Raw genomic sequence first — 27,507 nt, 5'->3', positions numbered from 1 at the left:
TCCCTTCCCTCTGTCTTCTTTCGCACTCCGTCCGTCCCCCTCGGACCCTACTCCCGGCAGCACCACCCCCTCCCTCTCCTCACCGCTGCAGCGGAGCGCGGCGGCGGCAGCAGCAGCAGCGCGCACCTCTCCGCGCCGCCGGGGCTCCGCGCGGGGCCGCTGCCGCGCACCTGGGCCGCGGCGGCCCGCCCGCAGGTGAGGCGAGGCGTCCTGCATCCCCCCGCCGCCCCCGGCCCCCTTCCGCGGCGGCTCGCCGCGGCCGCCGTCGGCTGGGGGCCTCGCTGGCTCTGCCGTCGCAGCGCCGCTCCGCTCCGCTCGGCGGGACGCCGCTTCCCCCGCCGCACTGCTTCTCCTCGGCGGGGCACAGCCGCTAACATAACCGGGTGATTCCAAGTGCTCTTCTCTTCTCTTCTCTTCTCTTCTCTTCTCTTCTCTTCTCTTCTCTTCTCTTCTCTTCTCTTCTCTTCTCTTCTCTTCTCTTCTCTTCTCTTCTCTTCTCTTCTCTTCTCTTCTCTTCTCCCCTCTCCCCTCTCCCCTCTCCCCTCTCCCCTCTCTCCTCTCTCCTCTCTCCTCTCTCCTCTCTCCTCTCTCCTCTCTCCTCTCTCTTCTTTCCCCCCTTTCCCCCCCTTTCCCCTTTTTTCTTTATTCTTTTTTTCCTTTTACCTTTTATCTTTTATTTTTCTCTTCTTCCTCTTCTTTCTTTTCTTCTTTCTCTTTTTCTTCTTCCTGCCCTTTTTCTTTTCTTCAGGGGAGCTGTATTTTCCAAGGCACAGCACAGGGTTTCCACCCCCCCCCCTCCCCCCCAAGAAAGCAAAATTACAGCTCTTTCTCAAAAATAATAAAACATAACCAAGCAAGGCATATTTATACTGCAGTTCTCCCTTATTCAAAGTAACCTCCAAACAATTACTCTTCCTTGACAAAGTCTGGGAGAGGTGGCACTGCTAAGTGGCAAGAATCAGCTGAAAACAGGAGCCTGAGTAGTTCCTGAATGGTGGGGTTTATAAAATCCTGGGAAAACTACAGAAACTGTTTTAAAAGTTATTTACCTGAGAGAGAGAGTGTAACACTAAATTTGTAAAACACTCTGGGATTTTCAGAAGGGAAAATATTCTTTTATGATACCATTTATCCCTAAGGACCTTAAAGTTGTGGCCTTCCTCCAAAAGACAAATTGACTTCTGAAGACATTGGATCATTATTTCCTATAAGATACGCCACTAAAATCTATCAGCCAAGTAAGCGTGCAGTACATTCTGTTAGGAAGAGCAGATACAAACTGCAGTATATAAATACTAAGTACATTTCCAAGTAATGCATACAAGCCAATTCAGCCTGGGAATGATCACTTTGAATGAACCTGTCTGGAAAGTTTAATGTCAAAATTCTCTGGCCTTGTAGATTTCCACAACAGACACAGCTGATTGATTTACTTAGCATCTCAGAGTTACTTTTTGAAGACTCTAAATGGAATTACACTAAGTCCTTATCCAAATGCCACTGGGCCAAATGATCTTTCCTTCTGTGAAAACTGCTTCAAAGTGATCTTCATAAAATAAACTGCCTTGAAAACAGCATTCCAGAAAAGAGCTAGAAGGGGAACACATTTAAGAAATTATAGTTAAGGGCTAGAAACAAATGTAAACCACACTTCTACTCAGTACAGTTGCGAATATTTCATAATTTTGGAGTACCAAATTTGCTGTCTTTCAGATTCATGGCCATATTGTGGTTGATTGCTGAGTTAAGTAATGAAAGGCCAGAGCAGCAGATTGTTTAAACTTTTGTCTAAACTTTAATTCTCAGTGCCTGGAGAAGTGCAGTGATGGTTAATTGCACTAACCTCCTATTAGTGGGACAGGAGCAACTCTCCAAAGTAGCTGGTAAAGATAACCAAAAAATCGGGGCTTCTGATTTGGATTTCCTGCTGTACACATGCTATGCTGGCAGTAAGTGCTTTAGATGAAGAATAAAGGGATATGCCGTCACTCTCCAATGGTGGGTAATGGTGCTTAGCACTTCAGATAAAGTGTTGGAGCCAAGATGTCCAGGCATGTGTATTCATAAGTCTTCTTGATATATATAGTTTTACCTTCTAAAACAGGTTTCTAACATCATTAATAATATTGACAAAGTCATTCTGATAGTTATTGAATATTCCATTTTTATTTCATGCTTTCTCTGCCCTTTGATTTTTGTTCTTGGAAATAGTGTCAATAAAGCTGTTATAATCATTGTTGACTGTCACATTTAAAGATTAATCTTCCCAGGGTATCTTTTTGATATGTTATCCTAACAAAATTAATATATTCTGTTACATTTTGCTAACGTATAGGAAAGGTACAAAAGAGAATACTTGAAATCACACTTCAGTGCCTAGGGCACCATGCACTGCTCTGAAAAACTTCCAGTCTTACAACCATTGTAGAAAAATATGTTCAGTGCTCCCTGCCATCTATTAACATATCCTTGTTCTTAGGAAACTAGCTAAGCTGAAACAAATTTTAGTTCAGCTGTCAATAAAAAAAAGCAGTTCTCTGGATTAGATAGTTTTCTTTTAAGAGAAACATGGATCCTTCAACTTTGGAATCAGTTCCCCAAACTAAAATAGAAATCTGGTATCAGACTGCCAGCAAGGAATTGTGCTAGAGAACTCTTGTCATAAAATAATAAGACAATCAGAAATTATATTCCCACATAATCATCTTCATCATCATCTCCCTGTAAGGCATTATGGCACTAACATTCTTCTCACTAATCTACCTCACAAGCTAGCCTCATAGAACTTGACTCTTGTTTGCTATATATTTAACAAACAGGAGCTGATATATGAACTGGCTAAGTCAATAGATCGGAGGTAAATGCCAAAGTCAAGTGTCCTCCAGAGAAATTTTCCTGCTACCAGCTCCAGGTAGGCACATGGGGAATGATATCTCAAGTACTTTGGACTGATCTCTCAGTTCCCATTTTGGAAAAGAGAAGCTAGTTTCAAATTGTAGGGACTTCAGCTGCATAAAGCTTTAAAGATCGAAATCAGCACTTTGAATTGCACTGGCTCAGAGATGGCAAAGGTGAAGATAATTATGGCTTGGTCTCTGTGAGGGCGAAACAGTTGCAATTGCTACACCAAGTGCAGCTTCAAAAAAAGCACTTCTGAACACAATAGCAGCCTGTGACTCAGGGGCAATCAAGGGCTCATAAACATTGAGCCTCTGTGGCAGAGGGCAAATACATCTTCTCAGTAATGGGATCAGGCGCAGTTTCAAGCAAGTTCTCTGTCAGTTAAATATGAACTGATCTGACACTGGTTTTACAGTAAGAATAAAATTCTCTACAGTACAAAAAGCTAGCACAAAACCTGTGCCCTATCTAAATCGTGTTTACACAGAGAGGAGGAGGCTGATTAGCAGAAGCTCTGCTCTGGCCATTCTCCTTTTCCTCATCTGGCCCCAATGTCTTATGACAGCACTTCAGGAAGAACTCCCCAGCACCTCAATTAGTTGTAGCCTTTGGAAGGCAAAACAAAACAGAACAACTCCCAAAAACTTGATAATCATCCTCTCCTTGGCCTGCAGTCAAGGATGTATACTCCTTTACCACCCCATTTTGTTTCCTCTCTTGTAAATGCAGATCTGGGAAATAAAAAACAATTCAGCCTTTCTGGCTGTTCCTGCCAACTCTCTGCAAACGTGTTGAACCACAACTGTCCACTTTTTTTCCCCCTTATATAGAGGATAAAAGGGGGTAGTTTGTATGAGATACACATTTGAGAGAGTGTTGGCATTTTTCTACCTAAGCCAAACCCTTGCAAAATCCCTGAAAATCTTTAGGATTGCCTTTGCATGCATCTCTTTATCTGACAGAATTTGAGCAAGAATATTTAACTTTTCATAGTTTAATTATTTTTATTGACTTTCTTTTACCCTAGAGAATTCTTACTGTGTAAAATATCACTGACTATTTGATTAGGTACCCTTTCACAGTGCTTTTCAAGACTTTCAAGGCAGCAATGTCAAAATAATAGCCATATATCAGCGTCAGTATAATGAAATGCTAAACAATCTCAGCTACTTGACAATCCATTGCGTGCCCTGTGAACCTAAAGAGGAGTTTACTGAGGCGACTCAATCATTAGACCTATGAGCTACAGCTATTTGTGGATATGCGTTAAATACACACATATGCAATGGCAAAGAAAACCTGAGGCAATTCCACAGAGGAAAAAAAAGAAAAAAAGTCTTAAAAGATCGTTTTATGTTTCTACATACAACTAGTTCTTCAGGTACTAATGGAGGAGGACACCCAAATATTCGAATAGTTATTTTCTGAGCTTTTAAGCTAGCAGAGACAGCTGATCTGGAAAAGCGATGTTTTTTGTTTTGTTTTGTTTTGTTTTTTTCCCAAGCAGCAGGAATGAGAAATACATCCTCTAAACAGGAGTGAGCTAGGCAGCCTCATATTTACAACATTTTGATCTTACAGATTACCTCTGCATATGTCAACTTTTGAGAAGTATGTTAGCTTCACTTCAGAAACAAAACATTTTCCACATCACATATTTCTTCACCAATCTATCTCAGGCTGAGGGCTAGTCAAATAGATTACTTTAAGTCCGCATAATAAATAATAAAGAAACATCACATAAGGTAAGTTTTCTTTTATGGCATTTATCCTACTCTATGCCATACTGGAAAACTGGAACAGAACCAGCTGCACCGTTATGGACAGTACTGGTATTTTGATTAAAGGTTTGGGTTGAAATTAGGGTAATGGTTTGTGCTAGTGCATCCCAAACAAAAGTGAAACATCCCACTTATCTTCAATATTCCCTAGGGTGGAATGATGATGGTATGGAGAATTGCAGGGATTTTTGTCTTGTCTGGCTCAGCAAGGTAGGATAAGTCTGCTCCTCCATTAGGTGTTGTTATCTTCCTACTGAGTGGTGCTTGGACTCCACTACAAAGTTCAAATCCACAGAGCTCAAGGCAGAAAGGCATTGGTTCACAGTGTCATGCCTATAACATGAAGAACTCTTGAATTTAAATTTAAATAATTAAAGGGCAATTAAAGTGTTTGAAAAGATCAGAAAAGGGCTAGGCTATAATGGTGATTAAACTTTTTTTTTTTTTTTTTTTTTTTAAGCTGTGTAGGCTAATATTTTGGTTTTGTGAAGCACAGGTTTAACATGAGAATTCGGAACAGGATTTCCAGGCTTACAAGTCCAGAGCCAATGTGACTTTGGCACTCTGTAGGACAAAAAGAGGTGAAAGAAATCTGCTTGCCACTGGGTCTTAAACCTCCTGTTTTCTTGAGCTGGTTCTTCAGCTGTAAATTTAGCAATTTGAAACTTAGGGCTTTAAAAACTAAAAAAGTTGGAGTCCAGATGATGTTAATATATCACAGTGCTAAAAGATGGTGATAAATTGGGAACTAAACTTCCTTGCTTTTGAGTAGTTGGAATTAGTTGTCCAGGTTCCATTAATCCCAGAGCTGGTGTGAGTTCACAAAATTAAAGTTTTAAGAGCCCAGGTGACATCAGTATTATGTAGGGCTGAATGAAGTAGAAGAAGAGCTGGTGTTAAGTACTATGTTTTGTAGTAAGGTACTGGTCCTTCTGGTTCTAAAACTGGTCCTAAAGCTAGAATTAGGGTTTGAAGAACTGCAGAGAAAAGTAAAGAGCCCTAGTGACTGTGGTACTCACAAACATCAGGAATAAGGTTGGTCTCTGTGTAAGCCATGGATTTACCTAGTGTTCATGGATTGGTAGCCCAGTTTTAATTTAGTCTAGGATGATTAATGTTGGAATTTAATACCCTGAATGTCTTCAAAAATTCTTCAGGTCATAAAGAAGAAGGAAAAACATAGGTCTCTACTGAAACTAAGTCATTATGCCCTTTTTAGTGTGGTCATTGGTCCTTTTATAGAGACTAGGTTTAGACTTAGAGCTTATAAATCTATAGCATTAAAATATTAACAGCATATAAGTCTAGAACCCAATTGACTTCAGTGTACTGAGATTTTAATTGAGCTGTCATCTATAATGTCATAAGCCTCATGTTTCTTTAAGAGGCATCACTTATTCCTCCAGCTTTAATTAATCTTACGTTATGATTTGGTTTAGGATTTGCAAATCCAAATAGTTAAAAACCTAGATGACTTCAGAATTTTGAAAAGCTGATAGTTAGAAAGGAAGCTGTTTTCCATCATCACTAAGGCTCGATGTTTTATTCCATTGTATAGAATACTATATATTTGGGAATATTATTTCATCCAGTGGAAGAGAGGACTCTCATGACTAGACATTCCCATCCCACATGACGTCTTACCTACTATAAACTGAGTTGCCTGATCCAGAAGGAGTACATATGTGAAAAAGCGCTTTCTTCATTTGCTTACATAGTGTTCTTCTCTATATTATTAATCACAATCCAGCATAAATCAAGGAAAAGAATCTGAGTTCAATGAATGCCTGTTGGATCTTGCAAGTGCTTGAATACCTGAGTAACTAACAGAAGGTGCTCAGCATGACAAGAAGTCCCCTTTCATTTTAGCTGTCTAGTTCAAGCACAGTGTCATAGCAAGGAAATGAGAGTCTCTGCTTTAAGGAGAGTTTTCTGGAAGGAACAGAGCTGATAGGTATCTGCCAGGGACAATGGAAAGAATACTGGCTTCATGAGTATTAGGGGGCAGTTCTTTAATTCTCAAAACGTTACTCATCTAGCTGAAATGAATCCAGCATGTGAAACAAGAACTCTCCTGCAAGGGCACAGTGGGTAGGGAAAGAATTGTTTATGAACTCTTTTTATTTGTTTTCTGTCTTACCTAGTCACTGTGATTTTTTTTCCTGTTTAAGAAGTCAAGTCTTCTACTTTAAAAGTTAATAAAATACATTTTTTCTGTATTTGAAAGTAATTTACTATCCTTTTTGGAAGCTTGGTGTAAGAGAAAGGTCTTGGTTTATCTGTTCTACCTGATCTGGGTTTCCATCACAATCCTCATAGAATTCTGGCATTTCTTTTCTGGAAAGGAGCTGTGTTACCAAAACAAAATTTCTGAATACAAGTATTAATATATACATTCAGCATAAAACTTGTTCTCATTCTCCCATGTATTCTGTATTACTGAATAGGATTTGACAACCTGTTTTTTCTCTTACTCTTTCAGCACTTACTTCTGTTTCTCTCTCATTATAAACATAGAGAACATGGTTTGCTGCCTTCTTTACTCCTTTTTTTTTCAAAAAGTTCTGTATTTTAAATAACTAAATCATTAAAAGCCTCACGGAATGACCAAGATCAATATAACATGCCATCCGCCCTACAAAAGCTATGTCGTATTTAAGCTCCAGTCTCTATACTCTCTCTACTACTCTATACCACCTTTAGTACTGTTATGGCACATCAGATAGGGTTATTACTATGTAAATTAGCCAAATAATGAATACTGTGGAAGTGTTCATTCAGACGAATATTGTATCACTCTGAATGTGTGGAAAAATTCCCTCATATAAATGGGATCACATAAAGGTCAATGTCTGTAAAATAAAAACATATATCAAAAAAGGATCTAAGTAAGAATCAATATCACTATATCCCATTTTCACATCATAAGCATATATAAATGTGTCAGTCACAAGAAATATATTGTGTCATTTTCTGTTTGTAATTGCAACATCATTGCTTACCTACAGTAAGTTATAGAGCATGCCTTCAGGCATGAATTGCCCTTAAAATAAGATTCTACTGTATTATTATTTTATATTGACAGTCTTTAGAAAGCTAGTGTCTCAGAAGCTGAAGCTGTATAATAAAACTTGTATGCCACCTAGGCTCAACTCCTAACTGGTTTCTTTAACTTCAGAAAAGCTTTCCCTTGCTTTAGTTCAAACTAAATAAAGAGACATATCTGCCAAGAAGGTCTTACACAGGGAGCAGAAAGAAGAAAGAGAAAGTAGATTGGTGAGGTAGACTGGGTAGAGTTCAACACATGGTGCATGAGAGAGAAAGAAGGAAATATTTTCGCTTTCAGAAAAGGTACTATGCAAGCTACAGGGGTGACATTCAGTTAAGATGTTCAAACTTACCATCGTACCAGGCAATTTTTGCATGTTTCATGAAGATTTTTCAACTAGCCAATGTAGTTAGATCTATTTGTACCTTGAAAGCACATGTAGCCAGTAATAAGTGCTTGTGGTGATTCATTCATCTATATACATCTTGCACAGATGGAATTTTTCAGACCTATGGATGGCAGTTTAGATACATCGTTCAAGGCTGTTGAGTCAAAGACCCTACCAGGCCCATTCCAATATTCTGAATAAATCACAGAGCTGCCCAAAAACTGGAACAAAGAGTATTTCAATGTGTATTTTATCCAACTCAACCCGATTAATTAATACCCACAGGAAAATGTATTTAAGGTAATCAAGAGCCGTCTAGTAAAAAAGAACAATGAAGAAAAAGATTGCTTTAAATTTGCCATTTGCATTTCCAAGGCATTGTATCAAATGAAATAATATTGAAGAAAAATCATACCTAATCCTGCTTTTCCTTGGTTGGCATTTTATTTGTATTTTCTGTCTTCCTTTCCCCTCCCCTCTTTCCCTTTTTAACGGGTTTTAAGGATATTTCTGCTAATGCTGTCTGCCTCACAACTTTTCTGCGTACTTACCATCCCATGACTGTAATAGGAATCATGATCTGAGTACAGGACGGAAGGCTGTCTTTGATGATAACTCCTTCTCTGCTCTCAAGTTATTGACTTTTCTCTCTGCTCCGTTTTCTCTCTTATTACTGTTACCACCATAAGTGTTCAGGAATGGGGCACTCCATTGAACTTTCAGTTGAACTTTTGCTGAAATCTACCCAAGATCAGCAGAATACCTTATCTAGTATTTTCTCAATATAAATAAGGGGCCTTTCTGTTTCAAGAGGTCTTGGTTTTGAACCTTTCTTCCCACAAATGCAGTGAATCCAGATTATTTTTTAACCATTTCTCTGGTGTAAAGCCCATCACTCCCTTTTTTATATTTGATATTATCAAGACTCTATTCAAATGAAACAGCTCTAAAGAAAGGATGTGTTGAGCTAGAAACATTTTTACACTAGCATTTTTAACTTATGACCCAAAGAAAACTGGATAAAATAAATGCAAGAATTTATCACCTGTACTTTCTTGTCAGGATTTAAGTATGTCAGGGAATCAAAAGCAATTGAGTGATTGTATCTCATGCAGTCACTACCATAACTCTCTCATAATCCTTCGCAAAATGAAAGTAAAATGCAGACTGAAAAAGACTTGCTACTTTCACAGCAATGGAATAAGTTTCTATGTTCAGTAAGTAACTATGTTTGAGCTGCCAGGAGATAAGTTTTTTACTCAACTGCTTGAAATATTCTGGCTGTCTCCTTATTTCATTACTGGTGGCAGCAGGCAGAAACTATAATGTGAAATTGTGTATTGCTGTATGCAAGTCTTATCTTGCTTGATTTAAACAGTCAAATATATTGTTAAACTGTATGGTGACAAGGCCTGTGCAACTATCTAATTGCATAAATAAAAGTACCTATTAAAATGATTTTGTTTAGTTTTGGCCTTCTTTCTGATGAAAATGGGTGTTTTCAATCAGGTAGGCTCATCAAGAAAAGATTCTACATAATTAAATTGCAGTGGCTATAACAGAGCACTACTTGATTGTATTCAGTTAACTGTATTTATAAAATGTGTTATGAAGATTTTGCCCCTTTTTAATATTTTGCAACACTGCTGCCTTCAGTTCTGATTAAAATAATTTTCCAGGGTATCTTCACACACAGTGGACTGTATTTCTTCTTTTATATTTTCTCCGGTTGTGTTCTAATTGCAAAGATCAGTGCACAGAAGAATAAAAGCTCTGACCATGAAAGAGTTTTCTGCATTTTGATGAAATATCAAATATAAAAGTTAAATTGCCTGTATCTTACCAAGCATCATAGGGTACTTTAGAGTTTAGTGGAAATAAATAATTATGGAGTAAAAAGGTTATCTGAGATGACAGATGCTCAGGGGAGTGAGAATGGATTTTTCACTGCCAGGTCACTGGCTTGAAGCTGACCCATTTCAGTGGAGACTGAATGTAGTTACCTTCTGATACCTCATCACTGGCTGTAAGAAATTTGTCTGTGAATTAATCTAGTTCTGTGTAGATGTGTGTTTAGGATGCAGAAAAAGACATTATACACACTTAAAGTTCCAGAAGATAAAAAGGGATACTTCTAAAGACTTTATCGTAAGACTAACATTTTAGCTGAAAATGCAAATAAGTGGGTAATAGCAATACAGTAAAGCCTGTACTGCCATATCTCCATGTTTGCTCTCTGCATCAAAGACTTGAGTTTCTCATACTATTCACAGATTGCTGCAGACAACAATTAGTCTTTTTAAAAGATACCTGATTAAATATAAGGAGAAATTCTGCAACTACTACTGAACAAAACTGCTTACATAAGCAAAACTCAGTGTAAGCAGCTGTTGTTGAACTGGACCCTAAGCAAAATTAAAGATCAAAAAAATGTTTACCATAATCTTAAATTGTAGAAAAGTACAGACTGATTTTTGATGAAAGTAAATTCAGGAAAAATGTTACACACAACCCCAAGGAAAACTTTCTCATGATTTATTTGTTAGAAAGACACCTTTCAGATTTCCAGCTGTGAATTAGACAGTTATTAATAAGCAACACCGTTAGCCAATGACTGATCTTTTTTTAGCTACTTTTTCCCTTTGCTTAAGATCTTGAAATATTTCTTCAAGCTGCTCTGTGTAATATGGTCTATTCTAAGTGAGACCTCCATAGTTTATTTATGCGTGCATTTAATTCTGCTATTAAATAAACATTTTGTTTAGCTTCTTAATTCCGTGATGACCCTTTCACTAGTTAGTGTATATTTTGAAACAGGCACAATAGTAGAAAGACACACACAAGTATGCTCCCCCTTAGAATGGAAGTGTCAGGAATATATTTTTTTTTTTTCCCAATAAAACCCCTGCTTTCTTTGATTTTTTTTTCCCCACAGAAGCTACAGAAAATTAAGAATTTGCTTTCTTCCTTTTCTTTAAATGCACTTGGTTTCTTGGTCAAATTCACAACATATATTACTGTTGCCTCTTCTGTTCAATAGCATTTCATGATTTCTACTCAACAAAGACACATAAATCTTTAAAGTGTATTACTGTTGCTATTATCAAGTATTGCTATATAGAGAGCCTGGATTTTCTGCTAATGCTTTCAGGGACAATTGTTCCTGTATTCTGTGTACATAATAAAAAATTCCTGCTGCAAAGATTTCATAATGTGTTTATAGGCAAAATAGACAGATACAAACTGGTGACTCAGAAGCAGTGAGACTATGCTGGTCAGCTGGAGAGGACTACGTATCACTGCCAGTAACCTAATTGTTGTCAGGATAACTGTAAAGGAGACTTTTGAAGTTGGTTCAGAAGGTTGTTAACTAGTTATTTTGAAAACATTTATGGGAGAGGCTGACATTGTGGGCCAGTGAGTCCAAAGAAATCAGGATGCTTACTAGATATTGTAATGATTGAATGATTTATGTCCTTAAGCAACTCACTTGAAGAATGTCAAGGGATGGCTGTCCTTTGAAATAATTTTCAGTGTGTTGTGCTGCGTTATGTGTTTCCAGATGGCAATATGAGAATGTTTGTAAAAGTAACAGCATGTTAAATACAGTTTGCAAATGATCTTCTATCTTAAAATGTGAAAAAAGGATCTCTCCATAATTTCCCCAATGTCTCTGTCATCAAGGTGTAGAAATGACTTATGAGAGACGAATTGAGAGGAAGAAAACACCAGAGTGCCAGTGAGGAAAGCTTTGTGACTGATTTCAGAACACAAATGGTTTTGTTAATGCTAGGGGACATGCGGGAAACAAGGACAAGGATTCATTGCCATCATTGTGACACTCAGTGGCCTCATAAGAAAAGCAGTTATTGGTAAGGATTAACTAGTCAGCCTGGGTACATCTATCAGCATACAGAGTTAATATTTTCCTCTTTGTAAGCAATTTTCATTTGGTTCTTCTAATCACATCTGGATTGATATATTCTGTTTTCTCACAATACTTTTTTGGATGTGACAGATATGAACAATACAACCCTCAATTTATTGAGCTGGTTTATTTCATTCTCTCTCATGGTGTTGTTCTTTCTAGATCCATGGACATGAAACACACTTCTTCATGGCTCTCAGAATTCAGATGAATGCACTCTCTGAGCAAGTTACAAGACTTCTGAATATTTTCAGGAAAACATGTAGGATAGAAGAAGGTTACCTGGGCAAGAGAATCTCACATTCTGGGCAATTCCTTTATCTGACTGTACATAGCAAGATTTAAGAACCAAACTTTTAAATTAATTGTCTAATTAGATAAAATAAATGCATTTCAGTAGCATATCATTGTACACTATTGGCATTTGAGCTTCATTTCCTTTGCAGAAGAAAAGTAAAAAGTGTAGCAAAGCTTCTAATATAAGATAAGTCATTTTAGTGTGGAACTATCATATGAATCATATCACTGATCTATGTCAACATCCAGTGCTAAAAGTTTATGTAACTAGCATCTTACATTGTCATATAACCATTGTTTACTTCACAACTTCAATGTGTTTCTTTTTATAATAACTCTTTGTGGTTAGAAGGTTTTAGTATACTCATTTCATATCCATGGAAGAGAAACACAAAGGAGAGCTTTTATTAACATGTCCAAGTCCCATTTTTAAATTACTTTGATGCCAAAATCTCACTGCGTACTATTGATATTCAAACACCCAAGGGCCATATTTTAAATTATTAGTTGTGAAATATTGAGGCATCAAAAATAGGTCAATAAAGTCAGAAAAACAATAATTAGCATTTTATGTGGGACACATCAGAACAAGCTGCATGTTGCTATACTTTCTGTAGCTGTTACTGCTGGTGCTGTGTCTGATCCTGAACAGTAGAAACTGTGGTGACTGCACCTTCTCTTAAAGCTGCTATGTAAGAGTGAACCTGGTGAATGGCTTCAAATCAAGTTTTTTACTCTCAAGCCTTGGAAAAGCATATGACCATCATTTAGGATGGTAACATGCTATTGCAGTGTAGTAACACACTGACAGTTTATGGTTCAGGGGCTGAAGAATTAAAGGGTGACATCATTCCAAAAAGTGAAGACTAGAGAGCAAAGAGCAACTCTCATCAGCTGTCTGAGGACCTGTATCTCAAGATATGGCTACTCAAAACTTATTCTATATTAATTCCTATGTCATTTTTTAGATTCCATGATAATTTTCTTGAAATAAGTTCATTTGCATGAAAAAGTTGCAAGCTTGCAGGTTGATAAAGTTTAGCTGTACTATAAAAGACTGAAGAGATTTAGTAGATTAAGTGCTATTGACACAAATTTAGGGCAATATCAAGTACCACTTATGATGTAACTTAAAAAGGAAATAGGCAAAGGTAGCAACTAGACCGGACTACCTCAGCAAACAAGCGCAATTTCCTACGTGTTACCTTCTAGCATGCTATTATCTAAGATATTAGGAATTGGTGTCCAAAGGTAATTTGTGTGACAGAGAATGCAGTTAAATGCTTATACGTGTTTTCAGAAGTGCCATGGTAAGTTAAGCATTTATCTCATTCAAAAAGTTAATGCAAATGGTGAGTTGCCACTGAACTTATCTATCCACAACTGTAAATGATATTAGGCCCTAAACACATTTACAGGTTGCGGGGATAATATTCAAAATATTAGTCTGAAATAATTCAGTGGTTCTTGTGAGTCTACAGACAGGCTGAAATTAGTGTCTCTCCAGAGTGTTAACTATTTAATCATTGGCCAAATGGTAGAAGAAAAAAAGAAGAGAATCATTTCATGGGAAACTCAGAAATTTATGACTGTTCTGTTAAATATCAAAACACCATTTCTGGCTGAAAGAAATTCCCAAAACAAAGTGTTAGATGCATGTTCAGGAGAAATATCTCTATGTGCTTACCTTATGTTAACATTCTTCCTCACCTGAGGAGTGTCCAGGTCATTAATGAACGTGTTAAACAATGTTAGGCCCAGTATCAGCCTCTGGGGTATACACTGACTCGCCTCTGGTTGGACTTTGTGCAGCTGATCACAACCCTTTGGGCCCAGCTCTTTGGCTGTTACCTGATATTGATGTTCTTCCCATGGCATCTCTGCTGTCCATGGTTAGAGCACAGGATACTGGACTAGATGGACCTGTTATGACCATTCTTATATTTTTCTTTAAGTAATAAAGGTGGAAAGAGATTGTTCTTAAATCAGATAGTCCCAGGACCATCTGCCCTCCCAAACACACCCTCAGGCCCACAAAGCAAGAACTGCCATGAAGGGATTTTCTGTAATTGCATTCCAAGTATATAACGAGAACCACTTGGACCAATGTGCCCTTTCCTTGACATTAAAAAGATGAGATAGGAATAAAGCTGTGATGTTTTAAGTTCCCTGGCAATCCACCCCCCCCGCCCGAGATTACATGAATATCTAATTGTTTATTTAATTTTCATGCTCAGCACCCTTGTCCTTTAAATGGCCTTGACAATCCTAACCAATGAACTAAGTCTGTAGAAATAAATGTATGTCCTTCTGAATGGCCTTCTTTACCATAATTTTCTGTAAATTACATAAGGAATAAATTAGTGCAAAATTTCTTGTTTAGCTTCAACCTCTGCATGTGTTGTATTAACTCAGTGTGAACATCTATGTTCACATGTCACATGTCATTCTATTATTCTTTGCTGGCATAAAAATAAAAGACAGAACATTTAAAAATACATTATAAAAATAATACATCAAAAGGAACAAAGAGCTTTGATCCTCACATCTAATTAATTGCACATTGGATAGATTTAGCTCATACAAATGCACGATAGTTACTTCACTCTAAATGATTAATAACAATGTATGAACAGTTGTTTGTTTTTTCTTCATTCCTTCCACACGCAAAAACACAGACACCTACAGTTCAAGCATCAGGAAAGAGGTTAAAGCATGCTATGTCTGACCTCTTCATAGTTATTTATGCTATGTAGGGTCTGTAGAAGCACTCATCTTCCAAGGGCTTTTCAGTAATTCAGCTCATAAGCAGGTAGAACATGTATGCACTTCCCTGAGCATCATTTGTAAGTCAATACAGATGCTGTCATACCAATCAGTAAAACATGAGGAGCTATAATTTATAATAGCTAGTGCACCAAGATCCATTTATTATACTTTACACCTATACAGCAATTGATGTATATTGCCAGTTCCCTTGGGATATGGGAAGACCTTGGGGACAGACATAATATTATTTAGAATCATGAGGCACATCACAAGCTTCTTTGATCTAGGTATAAAAGGGAGCATAAAATAAACCTACTTTCCTAATGAAAATTTTCATGTAACCACCAAATGCTTTGACTTCTTTCACTGTGCCCAAAATGCTGTGGTTCAAAACTAAAATTTTAAAGATATCTTTCACATTATAATCTGTGATGTTTGCAATACTATTCATACATAATATACAATCATTTTTTTCAATTACTTTTTGACAAAATCCTGCCAAACACAATAGATATGAATCATACATGATGAGTGAAATTTACCTTCGGTTACACAGCAGTAACTCATTGATTTGGCAGAGCATGATTTCACAGTGAATGAATCACTGGAAGTGTCTGCTGATTTATGCTCTCAGTATGTGTAAGTGTGCTTGTGTGTATGTACGTATAGGTCACAATCCTTTTGTAGCTCTGGATACTCTGCAGTTTCTCTGGGATGGCAGACATTGAGAAAGCGAAAGGTGCATATTTTCCCAGCAGGGATCAAAGCAGAAAAATAGTACAACTTAGATAACCTTTCTGCCAGCCTCCCTCCACGGTGGAATTCCCATTTAAACATCTTTCCCAGAGCTGCATCTCCTCCCTCTCTGTGCTTCACTGTTTCTACACCAATGGCTATAAGTAGGAGGTGCAGTGAAAGGTGAAACCAAAATGTTTTGATGCTGGGGGCTTTGATCCTTCCTGCTCTTTTAGGATCCCGTGTATCTGAAGCCCTCAATCAAGTTCTGAGAAACTTCTGGGAGGAAGGATGGTCTTAAAGAGTTTTTCATTCCTTTTTTTGTTTCTGCAGTTTTTCCCACAGAAGGGCGTATTCAGATTCCTAAAGAAGGCTTTGAAAAGGATCCAAAGAGGCAATCACATGCATGTGCAACTATTTTTTCACCAGGCAAGAATATATGGAATGTGAATGGAGTTTCAGCATAGCTCTGCGAATGTGAGTATCAGTTGAAACTGGGTAGGCATATTCCATTAAGTTCTAGGTAAATTAATGTGCATATAGCCATTGAATTACTAACTTTGTATAATTGAAAGCAGGAAAACCTGTCTGCATTTAGTTGTTAATATAAAGTTTAATTAGAAGGAAGATCTTTAAGGGTGAAAAGTGTCACTGAGCAGCACAGACTTCACAGTATCTCTAGAACATGATCTTACCAAGTATAGGTTTTCTGAAGGAAAAAATGCATGTTAGTCATGCTTCTCTTGTACAAATAGTAATATCTGTAGAGTTTCTAGCTATAGGTTAATCCTAAGTAGGAATAAATATTATCCAAAGACTAGACAATATATTCTTTCTCCTCAGGTAAAAAGGTGTAATTGAAATCCATGTAACTTATTAAGTCTTCAAAATGTAAATTAGTTCAAACATATTTGTTTTTCACTTTCAAAATAGCTAGTAGATATAATAGCATTTGCTCTTAATTATTGCCTGTCATTTTTTATTATCCTCCTGTTTAAAAAAATTCAAGTCATCCAGCAAGACAACAAAAAAAGCACCATGTGACCTAAGTGACTACTGCGAATAATGTCGGGAGACTGACCAAGCAGACTTGCAAACAGCATACTGCTTATGTCGATGGTTTTCAGGCTATAGATCCATACACTGTACCTGTGACTAAGGGATACAACTTCAGCAGTTATGATTGATTATTGGATAACATAGAAGCAAAACCATGATACGTTTAATGGATACATACTTTGCTGAGAAAAAACAACTGTTCCTAGCAATTATTTACTGTTTCCAGAATTGTTTTAAGATAAGAAGTCCCTAAAGTTACCCTCTGTTATTTTTAATTTTTAGATTTTATTTCCATCTTTACTTTCTAGGAGTGCGGTATATGCCTGTATTTGAGGACCTGCATGGAATGGCATAATCCTTATAGAAATTTGCCTAATTACTCCTCCTTAATTGAATTTTAATTTTGAAACTGAGATTCCAAACTGTACGGAAACAATATAGATAGACAGAAAAGAAAAAAATAGCTCAAGAGCAAAAGCATGCCTTCTGTTTTTATGCCTCTGTCTAAAGAAAATACACACACCAAGTATTTAGAAAAGTAGATTAAAGTTATTGTTGTTTGAAGGATGTTTACTGGATGTAGTTTGTAGGACTTTAAGTAAGGCATGACTCATTCATGTTTGCTTTACTTTTCTCAGTTTACTGTGACCCAGCATTGTTGGGTTTGTTGTATCTTTATTTAAACTTTGTTCCTCTGTGAGCAGCTGTGGCTTCTGTATTTCTTAGCATCACTGTACCCCATGGGTGACATTTCCCTCTGATCCTTAAAATGCTGTACTTCAGATGTTGTTATATCACACCTCTGAAGAGTAGCTTGCTAAGGAAAATATAGCTGTATTTTCCTGAAGGAACTGAAGCTACATCAGGTTGAATTTCACCCTGTAGGTTATTTAAGCACAGTATGATGTTATACAAACTGAAAACAGAGGGCAAATTCCTGTCTGCTACTGAAGAATTGTCATTGAGGGGAAAAAAAAAGTAAATAACTCCCATTCCTTTCCACTGGTGTCTTAAAGGCAAAGTTTTAATTGTGCTGACTTGGTGAATAAAATTAATTTCCAACAGGAATGACATAACAATTATTTGGCCCTTGCTTTGTAGCTCAGATATATAAAATGAACAGTTTATAGTATCTTGGTCTGATCTTGTGTACAGAAGGTTGGATGAAGAATTTTTTTGTTTGCTTATTTGTTGTGGTGTCCCGCCCCCCCCCCCCCCCCCCCAATTTAACTTGATTTTAGATGTCCTTTCTCTACTTTTTCATTAGGTCCAGATGTCTGAACTCTGTGGGACAATCTACCTTTACATTAGGGAATTTCTTTTTTTTTCTTTTTTAATAGAAATTTTGTAAAGTCTGTGTATCATCTTCCGTTCTTTTTATCTGCACTCTTTCCAGTGCTCAAGATCCCCAACATTTGCCACGGTGACCTATATCAAATTGCAGTAAGCAAGGGATCAGTGTGTGGTAGCAGCACTTCAGAGACAGTGTCTCTCTGCAGTGTTTCTGGATGGGAACCTGCTTCCCCATGTCCAAAAATGGCTGGAGACATCAGAAAAGAAAAAACATAGAACTGTAAGAAAACTGAAGAAGCACCTCTTAATCCTATTTCATGTTCTTCAGCATCTGAGTTGCTTAAAAAGCCATAGAGATCCTGAAAGGGCACATTTTCCAACACTGAGACCTGTGGGAAGCTGCATGGGTCAGGTGCTTCAAAACTTAGATGAATGTTCATTCACTTGCCCATGATCTTTGTCCTTCTTTGAAACACCTGGCTTAATATATAGTCTTTGTTTCCAGTATAGTTCCACCGTTTCTCTGCTATAATCAGACCACGCTATTCCTCAGTATGAGAAGTACAGTGAGTGACCTGCTCTGTTGCGTTTAGTTGTATCTTCTCTTCTTCCAGTAGATATTTGATTGCCAGAAATGCTTTATGCATATCTTTAACTGTATAAATATATCCCCTTGTATATATTTGTGATGAGATATATAGTTCCAGAGATATAGATATAAAAAACTTTGTGTATTTCTTTACATTCAGAAAGTGAACACTAGTGAAATACCTTACAGTAAATCAAGTAAATCACAATGGAAAGGTATAAGGCATGTTCTTTTTATTTCCATAGAGAGAGTTCTCTAAAAATTGAATACAAGTATAGTTAAATAAGAGAAGCAATCCAAGAATCCGAGTCTGTGTTTTGTAGCAACATTGATTAGAGAAGAAGTTAGCAAAAAGCAGGAAATCCAGGGCTTCTTGTAAGTCCGATTAACCTGTAAGTACAGGTGTAGGGACTAAGAACTACTGAATTTCTAGTCAGGTGTAAAATGACAGATATCTGCTTTTTTGTCTGCTGCTTTCTCTGAGGCAGAACATAGAAAAATTATTTTCTTCATCCATTTCTTAGCTAATTTTTAGGTTTTCAAATTCACTGCTGTAGTTCTTCTCCCCTTTGTAAGAGGGTAGGTTGTATGAATATGCACCCTCGTCTGCATCTTACTCTTTTAAAAGCTTCTCTTTTCCACTACAAAACACTGTGATCTACTGAAGAAAAAGGCATTGCAAATTTTTCTTTCTTGTTTTTGTAGGTATCTTTGGCCATCAAAATGCAATCTTCCATTTGTCCTTGTCAAGAAATGTGCCCTGAGCATGTACTATCATGGAATGAAAGAATGTCCTAACAAATGCTTTTAGACACTACTCTGGGCCATTGTTTCACAGTAGCTTTTTAATACAGTTATAAAGTTGCATCTTCCAGTTAGCAAGAAAAGACATGATTTGTCTGATGGTGATAATACTGTTAAAAGCCTTTTCGAAACTGCAGAAAGGGTTTGAAACATTTGTTTTGTTTTGAGCAGCAACACCATGTAATGCAGTGCAGAACTTGTAACTGATGAATGTTTTGTACTGGGCTTGTCCTTCCAATCTCTCAGCATTTTTCTGTTTAATGGAAGGAGGAATTGATACAATACGTGATTTTACATGTTTAGAATATGAATAATAAGGGTCGTATGCAAAGTTTTAAGACATCTCTTTCTGTCTCAGCAAACTTTAATCCCTTCCCTTTTCCTTCCCCTTTCATGCCTGCGTTCATAATTTTAGCTTATGCGTACAGTTTATATTTGAATACAGCAATGAAAGCGAGTTCATTCTCGGTTCACATCTTCACTTCCCCCACCAATCTTTCATATAGTTGTATATTATTAAGTCTCTCCTCATTAAGTCTTTTTTCCAATCTAACATATTCTGCTCTTGCTGATTTTAGATGAAGCCTAAACAAAGTCTTGCCAAACAGGATCATTACCTTTCAAGGTTTAAATTTTAAGTTAATTCACAACCTGCAATGACATGTAATGCCCAAACATAAGTGAATAGATAAAGAGAGGGTTGGGCAGATGGGCAGACTAAAGATATTAAAAACATAGACTATGGGAAAAGGAATAAGAATTTTTTTTTTTCCTGGTGAAACAGCTTCAAAAGGATAAAAAGTTTTCCCCCACTTTCTCTTTATATAGCTTGGGGTTTGAGCACTCTTCCAGAACAGCTAGGGTTTCATCTTCAGGGAGAAAGGCCTTGAGTGAGGAACTCCAAGCTGTTAGATAAGTACTTGGACTCATGTGCCAGCAAAACCAGTGTTATTGGGGGGGGGAAAAGAGGATTTCTATGAATCCTGATTTCATATATGTGTGATAGGAAGTGTTGGAGTATGCTAAATAGACTGAGCAGCTGAAGATATAAGGTGCCTAGAAGATGGATCCTTGTTGGGTTCAATGTCTATTAAGTGGGGAGCTGTGAAACATGAGGAAAGGAGCTCTTCTCTGCACTGAGAAACAGAACTTCAGGTGTTTGGCAAATATTAATGTTCAAACTTCTGTGCCTGTGGAGCTTAAATGCTTTTGGCCTAGGCAGACCTGAGCAGGAATCACAGCTGTGTTTCTGGAGATGTGTAGTCTTTTTTGGGCAAGCTGCCATGCATTTCATGAGAAACTTATCCACATAGCTCAGAGCTCTGGGTTCCAATAGACAGGCAAGCACCTAAGAATGAAAAATTGCCATGAAAAATTACCTAAATAAGATTGAGTCTTTTGTACGGAGCCAGCGCTGATTGTTATTGATTTCAATGAGAATGGGACAATTAACTTAGGAACTTTCCAAAATGTAACGTACTTAATGAATATCCTAAAACTTTAGATGAGTCTTCAGAGATATTCTAGTAATTATAAAGAGCAGAATCAGTTTTGCATTAGGAATGTGCTTTTTAGAAATTCTGTTCATGCATGATTTCTGTGTTTGTGCAATATCAAATGCAATTAAAATTGGACAACTTCTTTGTCCCCACAAAATATTTGGATTTGTGCATGCACTGTATGTATATGGCTATTAGTCATAATTTGCAAAATTGCATTTATTTGTATTATCTGTTCATTTTGCTTGCAAAAATGAGTGTTTCTGCCACATCTCACTTTATTACATGGCTTTGTAAAATGTCTCTTTGAAATTTAGCCCTGATTGTCCTTCTTAAGACATAAGAAGAGATTAAACTTCATATATCAGCTTCTTTCTCTTTAAAGCTTATTAACATCTAATCAAGATTAGATATGTGGTCAGACTTCTAGGGGAGGTGTGTCAGCATGCAATAACATGTAGAATACAGTGCAAAGTGTTCCATATTTGTTCACACCAATTAAAGTGGCAGAAAGGCTATATGACTGCTGGAAAGTAAAATCTTGATGAAAACCCCAAAAGGGATTCTTTCCATGATTTTGTCATTCATTCAGTGTTCCTGATTTTTTTTTTTCCTTCAGGAAGTTGATCCGTCAAATAGAGGAGGAGAACAATTTTCTCTGAAATATTATGATTTACTTGAGACAGTAGTGATTATTATTCTACAATTTCAAATAAGTGCGTGTTTCTAATTTGGCTTCTAACACAAAATAATTTATTAAGCTGTTGATACAAAGTAAGCCCCAGGAGAATTATAATAGTGTAACTTCTGATATTTACCAAAATATCTTTCTGACCTAAAGAAGTTGCTATAAAACATTAATAGAATTTCATTTTTAAAAAAATTGTCCTCAACTTCTGCTATAGAAACATGCTGTAAGATGTATATAAAATTAGAAAATGGTCTCTACCTTCGGCAGAAAATTTCTTAAACTAGATTTTCCTCCATTAAATCAGAGGGGTTTATTTCATCTACTGACTTCAGGAGGAGCAAGAACAAATCCTTGCTTCACTACTACTCCCCTCAAACATCTTTTTTCATAACCATGTAGGCAATACTTTAAAAATAAAACTTTCCTACAAATTGTGGTAGTATGTAATTCTCTTTCCTAGCAGAATCCATACATTCCCATTGACAGGGGTTTACCACAAAGCCTCTCTTAAATGATTATCATCTGTAAGGAATGTGCACATAAACATTGCATTCTTCTCTGGGAGCTTTCTTTATAAACTATAATATCCTTAACCAAAAATAACAGCTGTCCACCCTTCCTTTCTCTCTCTCTCTCTTTTTTTTTATTTTATTCTTTCATTGCTTTGGGAATTTTGTGTATTGACATGGTTGAAATGTTGTCTCTAAAAAGAAAGTGTGAAGTTCTGTAAATCTGCAATTGTATCTAGCAGGGAGAAAAAAAAATTGTCATGCATGCTTTTTATCTCCTAACCTGCTAGTCAGGCATTAAAATAAAGGAAACAGTGGGTTTGGCTTTTTTTTTTTTTTTTTTTTAAATATGTTTCCCATTTTTCAAGACAGCTACTTCTGTCATCAGGAGAAAACTTAAACACAAAACCTTATGTTATTATTGACCCAAGCTTTCTCTTAAAATTATCTTTAACGTACTGAAGATAGCTAAAATTATTTCTTGATTCCTCTTCTATACACTAGGTGTATACAGTGTATAGGTGTATACAGGTGTAGGTGTTACAGTGATACACCTACACATGTAAAAATAAGTGGAGAAAGATCAAAATCTGTTACATTCACTTGCCCTTTTTGTGCAAAACACAAACTGTGGTAGTTCCTCAGAGTGCTATCATTTTTTAGCTATCATTATACTATTACCAAGGGTGAGTCATGTAATTTGTATGAAAGATATGATATAGTTCTCTACTACCAATCTATATTTTATCAGATACAAATCTTGAATGAACTGTTCACCTAGACAGATGAATACAACATGTAAAGAGTATAGATGACTTGTTGAGTAAACCTTCATACAACTTGGATTCCTGTTATTACATATGAATATAACATAGACTAAATGATATTAAAATTATGCAAAAATAAATAAAAACTAGAGTAATCTCAGCAATTATTTTCTGTGAGCCATACTGCCTACAGATTTTCCTAACTGCTCGTGACAAATCTTGTCATGAACTCAGTTTGAGAAGAATATTTATTCCAATTTGCTTTGTATAACCTGTGTTGAAAATGGAGTAAATAATTCTCCTGTCAATCACCTCTGCTCCACATAAACATACACATCATCTGACATTTCTTGAAATAGTAGGGTATTATTCTGTGTAATTTAGGAAATTAAATTGGGTTTTAAAACACTAATTTTACTTAACTCTCTGAGTCCTATTAATTTTTTTACCACTGGCAGAAAACAAGCTTAGTGCAGGTATAAACATTTTGAGACAGAAAATACAGACATAGATGTGTTTGAACTGTATCAGAATTTAAAACACCTATGCATTTGATGCATTTTTATTTTCTCCTCAGTTTGAGGTCCTCTAGCTGAAGGTGCCAGTGCAGGGTTAAAGCTGGTTTGCAAGAGATTCCAACAAAACTTAGAAAAGATATGAGTCTAAATAGGTGCATAGAACAGTGGAATAAAGACCTTGCTTTAAATCAAGTAGTTAATAATGATTTATTCTATAATTTCTCTCTGAATAGCAGAAACGTGTTAAGTAAAATTAGATCTGTTGCTGTAATCTTGTAAATGCTTTATTTAAAAACAATGAACACTATTATTAAAGCAGCATTGAAACACACCTATAAAGATAAGGGTTTGATTTCCACCAGTGTCTCCAAATGAATGTGGTGGAGTAAAAGCAATACCAGGCCCAATAGTAAAATCCATACTCCGGATAATCAGTTACCCAGACACTGTGTATTAGCCAGGGCAGTCAGATTCCAGGACTATTAACAAATAGTAGAGTTAGCCTTGTAATAAAAAAAGTTTTTATTCTCAGTGTCTTTTTGCATATGTTATTCTTAATGTCATGTGGCATCAACATAGCATTTGCCAGTAACTCTGATTTAGACTCAGGCTTAGAGTTTTATAATTTATCATCAGCTCCTTTGAAATTTTTCCATATTATAGGAGGAAAGACAGCAAAACTCAGCTGGTCTCTGGGTCAGCAATTGTGGCATACAAACATCTTAGTTTTAAAAAGATGGTCTATAAAAGATTTCCCATATACTTATTTATAACTCAAGACCATGCACCATGGCAATTTAGCTTCTCCCCCCCCCCCCCCCCCCCCGACAATTTTACCTGAAATACCCAGAATCTGAGGTATAATATAGCGCCTCTCTCTCTAGCCTTCAACCCTCATCTCTTAAGAAATACTAAGAAAGAGGGCTCTTTTGAAATGAAGCAATGATCGAATATTGATTACAAAAATAGATATGCCATTTTAAGATATTACCAGTGTTGTTGCTCTTTGTTATTGACAGTCTGCTGGAAAGCTGAAAAGCTCACATAATCATCTCACATCATCTTCCATGCAAAAACAGCTGAGTTAGTTTAAATACTGTTCCCCATGTAGGATAAACTAACTGGACTGACTCTGAAAAGAAATAGAAGAGCAAATAAAATTGTTACAGATTGAGCATTTCTGATGTCTTTTTCTCCTTCTGTTCAAGTTGTTCTATTATTTAAGGGACTCCAGCCATTTTTCAACCTGAATAACAGACATATGGATATTATTTAATGAAATTGTAGATAATAATTTCAATAATTGAAATAGCGTGAACAATGTTTTACAAGACTGAAATATAACATAGAAATGCTTAGTACTGTAACTGTCAAGCAATTTCTTTCATAATATTTGCAGTTTTATTGTTCTAATTAATACTCTGTTCTGTTCAGTTTCCCCATTAAGATGCAGTGAGCATCAGAATATTCATTAAATTATCCACATTCATACTTAAGGAACTGCAATGCATTAAATGGCAGAAATGATAATTCTTTTCTGAAAGTTGTGGACAACGGAAGTACAAAATAATAGCAAGCACTTAGCACAATACCAAATCAAATCATTAAGAGAAAACAATACTCAAAGCATATGTTTCTTTTGACATGTATTTTTTGTCAACAAGAGAGTATTTCAGTTACTGTCAGAAGTTAATTTGAGTCCATTTTATACGACATTTACAACTATATGGTAGCTGGGTTATTTGGAACAAGAGCAGTAAGCCTCAAATCAAAGGTTTACAAATGCAATATCAAAATAATATACAATATTGCTCTGTTTTGTTTTATTTAAAAACTAGAGTATATGCATTTAGCAGGCTCTCTGTTTTTCTAGGAGGTATTTATTTGTGATGTGGAAATATCTTAGCATTGGTGGGCTGTAATTTCTAAAATTGACTGACTAAGTGTATCCTAAAATATCACAGTATAGAATGTTTCCTATATTGTCATTGGTCTCTGATTTATCCTCATTTCAAATCTGTACTTTCTCCATAATTTTCCCAGTGACCCAGAGAAATGCAATAATGATCAATTTTTAAATTCAATTGCCCTAATCAATAATAGTTTGCAGAAGTGAGCATTTAGTTTAATAAAATTCTGGAATAGAAATGGCTAGCAATTAATTTCATTTTCAGGAATCGTGATTTAAATTTCTTAAGAAATGGACATGGAAGCCGAACAGCTTCCATTGAAAAATTATTTTGCTTTGGTTGTTGGTTTTGAGGGGTTATTTTTGAAGAGGACCAGACTGTGGTGCTTTTTCTACAGGTGCTATTTACTACAGGCCCACTGAAAATGTTCACTGTTCTTCATGAATATAAAGATCCCAGTAAATATGAAATATAAGCAAGAATGTACATATACACAGTAAACATGATCTGCAAGCTTTCTGCATGGGAACAAATAAAGCCCACAAGAATGCCCACATGTGCAATCTCCAGCCTCAAAAAGGTGAAAATGAATTAACCACACACTTTCACCCATTTGTTTAACTTACTACCTGGTCATTTGTTCAATAATTTTAGAAAATACGGTAAGATGTCTAGTTATTACTGGCTACACAATGGAATGAGTTTTTAGCTATCAAAGTAGTTTCTATCATAACCTCCTTTACCCTGTGATATTTAACAATGCAAGATATGATTGCATCGCTTTATCATAGATGTATTTCTAACTTTTAGGTACATTGCATTTACATTTTATCTTTAAAGTCTAAAAAGTGAAAAATTGTTCAGATTTGTTGAATGTTTATAGTTTTTTAGTAAATAATAGTAGATAATAAGAGGATGTCACTTTGAAGAGGTTAACAGTAAAAATGAATCTTTTACTTTTTTTTACATGCATGCAGATAATTCTTAATGACCCTGTTGCATACACTTGCACTTTATCAGAATTATACCCCATGCATCAGTAAGTAATGTGACATGGGAACTTCTTTATGCCTGATCAATGATTGCTGCTTTAACTTAAAAGCTGAGTGATGATAAGATGCTGTGACTCAATAAATTTGAGCTTCTAATATTATGCAGAAGAACATAAAACCTGTTTGTGCATTATAATGTAGCAATAATGTATCCCTTCCTAATCACTGGCATACCTATCTTTTCTAGCTTGCCTATAGCATGCATAATAAAAAGTTTGCAAAATGTGGAGAAATTCTAATTTTCATATACCTGCATTATGAATCCCTGCAGCTATTACAAAAAATACTAAAATCCTTAAACTATGAGGATAAAATACAATTTACAGAGTACATTTTCTTATTATTGCCTTTGAAGATAGCATCAGTTGTCTACACAGACCTATAAAATGTTTTAAGGGTTGAAGGATACACCTTAATGCACTTATCTTTCCTTTCTAAATATAAGACAAAACAATAACAACTCTCTAAATGATAAACAAAGAAAAGCAAGCAATAACTTACTGCTTGCCTAAGTTGACCTTGGTTTAAGAATCAAGGATTGCATTTTGCTGGCTCTGGCATTAGCTAAAGTAAATCCTAAAGCGTATTCTTAGATGGTGTGAAGTTGGTCTAATTGTATTCAAGTGACACCGATTTGAACTAGCTGCAGATCAGGGCCCTTACAGGACTAACCACCTGCCCATGTTTCAGAATTAACTGGGGATAAGACTGATTGTTTTGTAACTGTTTAGTAGAGGATTGGCTACCGATTAGTTCTTTTAACCTTGTCTCTTTAACCTTGTGCAGATACCTCAGTGGAAGAAAAAACGCGAATGGAGAAGGTGGAACAAGATGATAAGGAAGCTGTGATATTTTCTACTGCAAGAAATTAATCATTTAATATACATTCAATATGAACTTTGTGATGTATGGGTGTTTCTTTTAACTTTTCAGAAATACAGTCCCCTCAAGCTTATAGATCAGCTGGA

The 27,507-nt window shown here is 36.3% G+C and overlaps 1 long non-coding RNA gene across 1 annotated transcript; it reads left to right on the top strand.

Annotated features, from left to right (window-relative positions):
• Positions 1 to 53: 53 nt before the first annotated feature.
• LOC148051408 (uncharacterized) lies at positions 54 to 27,436 on the top strand. Its single transcript, XR_015699668.1, has 3 exons — positions 54 to 195; positions 16,182 to 16,325; positions 27,326 to 27,436. It is a non-coding gene; the product is annotated as an uncharacterized LOC148051408 (long non-coding RNA).
• The last annotated feature ends 71 nt before the right edge of the window (positions 27,437 to 27,507 follow it).

Source organism: Nipponia nippon, unplaced genomic scaffold (genome assembly GCF_047370975.1).
Source record: "Nipponia nippon isolate SJK-2023a ecotype South Korea unplaced genomic scaffold, ASM4737097v1 scaffold_6, whole genome shotgun sequence".
Classification (NCBI taxonomy): domain Eukaryota; kingdom Metazoa; phylum Chordata; class Aves; order Pelecaniformes; family Threskiornithidae; genus Nipponia; species Nipponia nippon.
The sequence above is the reverse complement of the archived record's forward strand: the minus strand, read 5'-3'. Positions and strand labels throughout refer to the sequence as shown.